Genomic DNA, 8633 nt, shown 5'->3' with positions numbered 1-8633 from the left:
ATCAATATTCTGCGGGTAAAATATAAAAACAACGTTATATCGTCGCCCCACGTTGGGCGCCACTGAAACACTAGATTTTTGACTACCTATGCAAGGCAGGTGTAATAGAAAATGGTGTTATGAAAATACAGATATGTTTCAGAAATTTATAAAGTGGTGTTTACCTGAAGGGCACAGCTAGATGTTATAGACCGGTGAGCATGAGACAAAGAAAACTCCCTTTGAATTTGTACAATGTATAATTTTGAATATACAAATTTATTTAGTTAACCATAGGTAGGTCAAAAACCCTATGGAGGGAGACAGGTCGCGCTTTGGTCCGTCAGGTTAATTGTCACTCCGTAACAACCATGGGATATCACTAGATTTAAAACACTGTCCGTACACCTGTAGGCACCTCACTTACTCGAGGACCTCCGACTATCAGGCCTACCTGAGGCGTCCCGGAATACCGTACAGGTGATGAGTTGAGGCCGGCTCAGGCCAGGGCGTGCTGGACGATGGCGGCGCAGCGGGCCAACTGTTACGCAGCTGGCGGGCTGCACGTCCACCGGTCAACCTCGCAGACCTTCACCGGGCCTTATCCGGTGTGTTGACAAAAGGAGAGGCGCGGCACATCCACATGCGCGCCGCACAAAGAAAAGCTCCCACGTGCAAACAACCAAGGCAAGCTCCGCCGTAAAGAAGCTTGAAATAACTTGCCAACGCAGAAGAAAACAGTAGGAATCTTCATTCACAAAACATTGTTGAAATCATCTGATCCAATCATAAACTTCTTCTTACATTAAACTTGCAAAACGTTAGAAAATTAAAACGTTAAAACTTTAAAGAAAACAAAAACCCCATCTGCAACAAGGAATGGCAATGATTAGCATGTGGTTCAGCTGACAGCGTGGCAATGCAACTCACGAGTGTAAAACAAAGAAAATAACTTACAGGTTCATCCGGGATAGTTGGGCATCGCTCGGATGAAACCTAAACCCACCCACTGGACCTTAGGCGATGGGATTTCAGTGATGTTGCTGAAAACAAGGACCTCGAGGTTATCACAAAGTTGGTGCAAAAATATGCACGAAGAATTGCGAGGACTTACCATCTCAGTTAAGTTATTTATATAAATGGAGACATCGGCTCTTGATGTCGCCGATAAATCGTGGCTTTTAATTTGCCCACATTATTGTTACGGCAGTGGAGTCTCCGGCGCTCTCGCGACGTCCCCACTTTCCATAACCTGTCTCTCAGCTCAGCCAGCTGTCAGTCTGACACAAGAACCACGAACAAAGTTGCCAAACTAGAAAAAATCTACCAAACCATAAATTCGCCGAATCAACGACAATAATCGATCGACTTGTTTGATCCGAAACCTAAATAAAATATAATATAATTTCAATAAATGTTGCAGATAATTAAATATACCAAATTTTGAAGAAAATAAAATAATCAAAAATATTCGGGCCCATCGATAACCCTGCAGCGCCATCTGTGTTCTGTGAAACAACATTATATCTCCAGAAACCACAAGATGTCGCTACAAGGCTCGTTGGTCCGAAATGCTTCGTTACAATACATTAAAAAAAATACCACAAACAATTAAAACAGTAAAAATCAAATTCAAATTACAAAATAAACAATTTAAAATTAAAAATCAATAAATAAAAACGAAGTGGTTCTATGCGGTATGGCGGCTTATCCACACCTTAAGAAAAGGCGAGTCCCACCGGTCCACCAACGCCCTCAGGATGCCGTCAGGGCTGTCGCGCGTCCTCGCTAGAAAGGAAGCGCATCGCTTTCTAATAATGGCTGCAAAGCCGTCAATATGCGCTTCCGCGAACATTCCCGACGCACTACAACGCCGCGGCAGCCCCATCAGGACCCTGAACGCGTTGTTGTATTGGACGCGCAGGTCGCCGTATGCCCGTCGCGTACAGTCAGTCAATGTGTAGTGTCTGTGTAAAACGAGGTCTTTGTGTGAAGTGTCCGGGGTGTGGTATTGTGTCCAGTGTATTTTGTAATCACGCGGGTTGCTTACCATCTATTGTGTAATATACCACTGATTCCACAGTGTACCGAGTGACCACATAGGGGGTACATACAACATGTATTGTGGCACAATGTGGCTAGAGCGTAGCCTCGCGATCATGACATCTGGGTTCGATTCCCGATGGGGACATTGTCGAAATCGTTATGTGATACTGTCCTTTGTTTGACAATGATTTTGCAGCCTGAAACATCTGATTGTCCGTCAAAATAAGTCAAGTGACATTGTATGGGCGTCGAAAGACTGTTCCTGGAATGCACGGGAGTGTCAGCACAACGGGTAAAAATCCTTAAAGGAATGGGGTCGCTCTGCGAAGCCTGTGAAAACCCCAGGAGGCTTCTGAGCTTCTGGAAGGAGATAGATTGGCTTACGTAGTCAACAATTACACGCATAATAGGCCATCTTAGAGTCTAAATGCAGAAAACAGAGCCCACTAACATAACATAACATATGGGCGTCGAAATGATTTTATCGATTCATTATTTTATCTACTCTAGGACAAAAACAAGTTTGGAAGCTGTTCTGAGTGCATGCTCTGCTCACCCCATTAGGGGTTTACGTGCGTGCGGGTGTAAGTTTACGTATGTTTTCCATGTTATTGTTTCTTTCATAGACTTTATAGAAGGGAATCTTACGACTGAGCGAGATTATCTGAATCGCATGATTCAGTTAACGCGTATGTTGATTGATTTTACACGGAAACTGATTCAATCAAATTCGTATTCCGACCAAGTAGTTCTAATGAACGCATGTAATCAGTTACGTAATAACCAATCACAAATGCATCGTTTTTCTGCATGCATTCCTTGTATTTAGTTTTTTTTTGTATACCGCGTGACTTTTTGTACACTTTACGAAATGGAACATGTGAATTTTTGACGAAAATTATAGATAGGTACTTACATTTTTTTTTCAACGTGATTAAGAACAAAAGAAATCTAGAAACGGCGTTACAAAATGAAACATGAAAAAGGCATTTATTTGCTTAATTACACTGTAATACATAAAATAATCCTTCCCAGTAAGTAAAATAAATAATTCACTTGTGTTGGGTGTTAGATGGTGTTTACAAGAATTAGCACCATTATGACCATAATTTTAAAACTGCTATACCGATTTTGATTAAACGTGCACTATTTCCTAAATTAAACGGATTATTGCAATATAATTTGTAGTTTCTGTGAAATGTGCAGTCAAACATACATATATACATGCATACACATACTGATATAGAAAAGAATCGACCAGCCTAATCTCGACTGATACATCACTATGTTAATGAACGTCACAACACTGGCGTCTGTACTTTGACGAATCTCACTCGCAGGTACTGCGCATTGAAGCTATTATAAAACATAATCTACCTATATTGAAATGGCCCCCGATACCGACCCCACCGGCGTGGTCGACGATTTCACTCAATCAGCGCTTATCGCTATTAACCCACTAGGGGCGATTAATTCTTTCAAATATTTTTCCTCTCAGACGCCCTGAGCCGAGGTTCGCGCCCAACTGGGCACCCTCAGGCCTGTTGTCTTAAACGTTGTACCGGGTGAGAGCCTTCAGCGCTCCCCATTTGTCCGGCCAAGTAGTTAATGCCAGGTGCGGCAAATCTACAATAAGTCAAGACAAAAAAAACTATAATTAAAGCACATAATAACGGGTTCTTACCGCGTTTAAATGGGGATATGAGACTCCCGATATTTCGACACTGTTGCAAGTGCCATGATCACGGGATGACTGATGAGATACCGCGTAAACTTAAAACAATGTATAAAAAAACTATACCTATTAATAGAGTCTGGAGGTCGTTTAAGTATCATTAGTAATTAATGAAAACGGTCAAGGGTGTGTCGGTATCCACGACCGAATCTGTAACCACTAGACCACAGAGGCAGAGTAAAATACGTCAGTATATTGGTGTTATTAAATCAGATATTGTTTCAACTTTTGAGTTGGAAAACTTTACCTCAAGCCGTCTACCTATAGATGGAAGAATGTTCGAAACAACACACTGCCAGGGAGCCGTCAAAGGCAACGAGTTCACAACAGATTCGACCACAATTATTCTAAAGCTGCACATAACAGCGCAACTCCGGGAATTTACTTGTCTACAACTCTACAGTACACTCGGAAAGAAAACAAAAATGAAGAAAACTAAATACTTTTGTGTGGGTTGTGAGGTGGAGTACCAACCTTATCAACCCTGGTGTCAGGGTTACTATTGAGCCGCCAAAGGCCCCTGACATGGCTCATGTAACGACTACTTACTTACATCAGTAAATAGTAACCGGGACCAACAGCTTAATGTGCCTTCCGAAGCACGGATCATTTTACTTTCGGACAATCAGGTGATCAGCCTATAATGTCCTAACCAAACTAGGGTCAACAAAGTATTTTTTGTGATATGTCCCCACCGGGAATCGAATCCAGAACCTCCGGAACGTGAGCCCAAAGCTCAACCACTGGACCACAGAGGTCGTCATCTATTTATTTAGGTCTTTTATTACAGATATATTATAACAGGTAACCTTCTTATACTGCGCATACACACATATACATACACACATATGTAAAGCTTTACGCACACAAAATTAAATGCACATCGCACACACTAAACACAGACTACACACACTACACACGCTATACTCACACAATCACATTTGCATTTTTCTGTCTTATCTCTCATTTTTATTTTGTTTTATTTACTAAGTAAATCCTAAGTTAACCGTTTGGAAAATAGTGAGTCCCAACACAAGGACTCTCTCCTAGGACTACTTACTGAGAAAACTCGCAGATATTTTGTAAAAAGGGTTTTTTTTTCTTTTATTTCAGAGAGGGCAGAGCCTGCGTACACTGAACACATTGGGGCCCACATTATTATTGAAGTCCTAGATGGATATAAGTTTACCTAAGTATCATCTACCGCATAGAGACAACTTTTTCAATATATATATATATATATTCAATCATTTTGAAGAAAATTAAATCCCATAGAAAATAGATACCAATATACATTTTTTTTTCTATTAAGTATCTACCTTCACCACTTTTGACATTTAAAACACATTTTTTTGGCATTTTTTTTTATTTCATATTTTTTTCTAACCGACTGTACCCTCCATTGTGACGAACAATAAAATAAAAGAAATAATGATAAAAAATAATGCTTCCTTTGTACAACGAATAAAAGGAGGGTGTACCGTGGACAAAAGTGGAAAATTTAAATTCGATTCTGAACCACAATGAGGGGAAATGTTTTTTCGGCAGTTTTGATAGCTGCCATCTTTTTATATTTTTTTAATGGTGTATTTTTTAAAATAAGTGTTGTTTGAAAAAGTATCTACATTTTACACCTTGTTTCGATTTTAAGCTTGTATAACTAAAGAATAAATGATATTTAGAGACGAAATAGAATAGAATAGAATATGTTTATTTATCAAAAAACTTAAACATGTATAAGTACATTACTGGCGGACCCCGCACTAGGGAAACCCTGTATCGCGGAGGTCCTGAACTTTTGTTATTACCAAACACTTTTAAATAAACCGGCGATATTTCTGATCTCGAAGATAAGAATGCTGTAGTAAAAATACCGATAAAAACTGACAAGTTTTCACATGATTTGCAGTCAAACGTACCCATATGTAAATGTCCGAGATAATTACTTAACCTTTTCTTTCATGAAAAAAGATAATTAAGTAAATACGAAGAGACAGAGAGAGTAAGTACTCTCTTTAATAACTTATTATTATGAATTGTAATTAATATTTAGTGTGTCTTTCCAATTGTAGTTGAATGGATTATTTTTTGTGAGTCTAATACACTTTATAGAAAAAAAATGTCTATAGAATTTATTTTTAGGGTTATTTTTTGACGTGACTTATTATAGATTTGCCGCATGACTATCAGAGGCATTAACTACTTGGCCGGAATATTTGTAGGTGTTGTGTAAAACTCCTTCCAACTTTTGACATTGGTATAAAACTCGGACATTGAACAGGAAGTGACGAATGGCGACAGTTATGGCGGACGGAAGCGGTCTCGGCTGCGTGGCTCTTCCGGCGCTGTCATCGCACCGGAAGTGACGCTGTCCATACCCATCTCTAATGTTACGGTTGGAAGTTATTGATTGGCACATCACTAAAGGCGAAAAAAAAAGACGCGGGAGAAATGATTGGGTAGTCTAGCTCAAAGATAAATTATGAAATTCTGATTACTAAATAAAAACAGATCTAAAAGTGATTTTTGTTGTTTAAATAAAACTTGTTCTTGCTTAGGGAAACTGACAAAGAGAAAATTTTAATCGGAAAAAATCTGACTCGGACGGGACTTGAACTCGCAGCTCTTGAGGAAACAGGAGGAGGACGCGGTGGTGTAGTGGTTAACATGCTCGTCCCGGTTTGACAAGAGTTGCGGGTTCAAGTCAAGTTCGAGTCAGATTTTTTTTCAATTTAAATTTTCACTAACGCATTTGACCGTTATAGGCGGCGATACGGCTCAGCACCTATCACGTTGGTCTAACAGAAAGCTCGGTGAAGCGTGGGTACTTAGTTCATCATGCGACAAATGTCTCTCTGATTGCTCTCTGATTCCTCTCTACCAAACATTTCTATTTCTATTTATATAGTCATGTGCTTATTATGCGCGTTGTGTTATTAACAAATTCGGCTTCAATAATATCGGTGTTCGTTTTCGCTAAGTCAGCACTAGGGTGTCCACAAATGCCCCAAACGGCCGGACCGCTGACTGGACTGGGGAGACAACACAATAAATCTTTGTGGGGATTATCCGCCGAGGACTTTGTTCAACCTAGCGGTAATATGAAGTATCTATCGAATGGCGTGTTTTCGACTTAGAACGAAAACGTGATTTATATACTAGTAACGATAGTTATCCACGCTAATATTATAAATACGAATGTACGGTCACGAGCATCAATATGTACCTATAAACTTTGGTACCATGTCACATTAACTTTTTTGACAAATTGAACTGTAAGTCTCACTAAATATCAAATATGTTAGTGCGACAGAGTTCTAAAGTGGGTATATTATATTGCTCATGACTGTAACTCTGTAAGTTTTTTTTACGCTTATACCGCTGAACCGATTTCGATGAAATTTCATATGGCGGTAGTTTGAAACCAAAGGTAGACATTTTTCATACATACATAAACTCACTCCCACAGGGGTAAGCAGAGACTATAGAATTACATTTGCTTCGATCCTGACACACTTGCTTCCTCCATATTCATCAATCGCTTCATACACGCACGCCTGTTCAGAGTAGACATTATCATACCGGAAATCAACCCCTAAAAAAATTTGCATTGTAAAATTTGGATAGTAATCCCTAATGGGATGAGCTGAAGCACAACCAAACAGAAGACAATTTGCCTTAGGAGTTCAATACAAACTGACAACGACAGTAGTTTTATATACAATTGTATTTCTGTCCGTCCCGTAACAAGCGCTAGGCGAGAGTTGTGTCAGTCTCTCGTAATAATACATAACACAACATAAACAGCCTATATACGTCCCACTGCTGGGCACAGGCCTCCCCTCTATCAACCGGAGGGGGTCACGCTGCTCCAATGCGGGTTGGTGGAGATGTTTTTACGGCTAATAGCCGGGACCAAGGGCTTTCGTAATAATTACTATTTTATTATTCACAATTGACTTACACCACCCCATTCCGTCTGTATAGCGCAATGGAAGCTCACTTAGTTCGCCGCAGACTAGGTAATCGGCTTACGTCTGCCAGGCTCGTAAGTGACCGGGATGAACTAGCCTTGTTCACGACTGTATGCTTGCCACTGACGTAGACAATACACTGGACAGGACCCTGATTGCACAACTCCAGAATCTATCGAATTGTAGTGTTGACAGCGACTTTTCGATCGGCAAATCTCTTTACGGCGAGTGTCCTTATTTTCCCTCTACGTCGAGCGAGTTTTGATTAACATCGTGTGGGTTGTGATGTGGATTACCAACCTCATCAACCATGGTGTCTGGATTACTATTGAGCCACCAAAGGCCCCTGACATGGTTCATGTAACGACTACGTACTTATATCAGTAAATAGTAACCAGGACCAACGGAAACGACTTAACGTGTCCTCCGAAGCACGAACAATCGTATACTTTCTCGGTGATCAACCCGGGACCTCCGGATCGTGAGCCAACGATCAACAACTGGACCACGGAGGCCGTTTATCGCCTATATAAGATTAAGATTGCATATTTTCATTCCTTTTTCATTCTCGCATGTAAAAATGTTTTCTCATCCTAAGAATAAATAATAATTCTCTCATCCCATATAAAAGAGGCCAACGGTCAACCACTACACCACAGAGGCCGTTTATCGCCTATATAAGATTGCATATTTTTATTCCTTTTTTATTCTCGCATATAAAAATGTTCTCTCATCCCATATAAAAGAGGCCAACGGTCAACCACTGGACCACAGAGGCCGTCTCATGATCATCATCATCATCAGCCCATTATCGTCCCCACTGCTGGGGCACGGGCCTTCCCTATGGATGGATAGGGAGATCGGGCCTTAAACCATCACGCGGGCCCAGTGCGGATTGA

At 40.4% G+C, this 8633-nt stretch overlaps 1 long non-coding RNA gene across 1 annotated transcript; it reads right to left on the bottom strand.

Moving 5' to 3' along the window:
• Nucleotides 1-220: 220 nt before the first annotated feature.
• LOC126375607 (uncharacterized) lies at nucleotides 221-1522 on the bottom strand. Its single transcript, XR_007567618.1, has 3 exons — nucleotides 1094-1522; nucleotides 937-1022; nucleotides 221-846 (listed from the first exon to the last, which is right to left on the bottom strand). It is a non-coding gene; the product is annotated as an uncharacterized LOC126375607 (long non-coding RNA).
• Between the last annotated feature and the right edge of the window lie 7111 nt (nucleotides 1523-8633).

Source organism: Pectinophora gossypiella, chromosome 19 (genome assembly GCF_024362695.1).
Source record: "Pectinophora gossypiella chromosome 19, ilPecGoss1.1, whole genome shotgun sequence".
NCBI lineage: Eukaryota > Metazoa > Arthropoda > Insecta > Lepidoptera > Gelechiidae > Pectinophora > Pectinophora gossypiella.
Note: the sequence above shows the minus strand (reverse complement) of the source record. Positions and strands in the feature narration are given on the sequence as shown.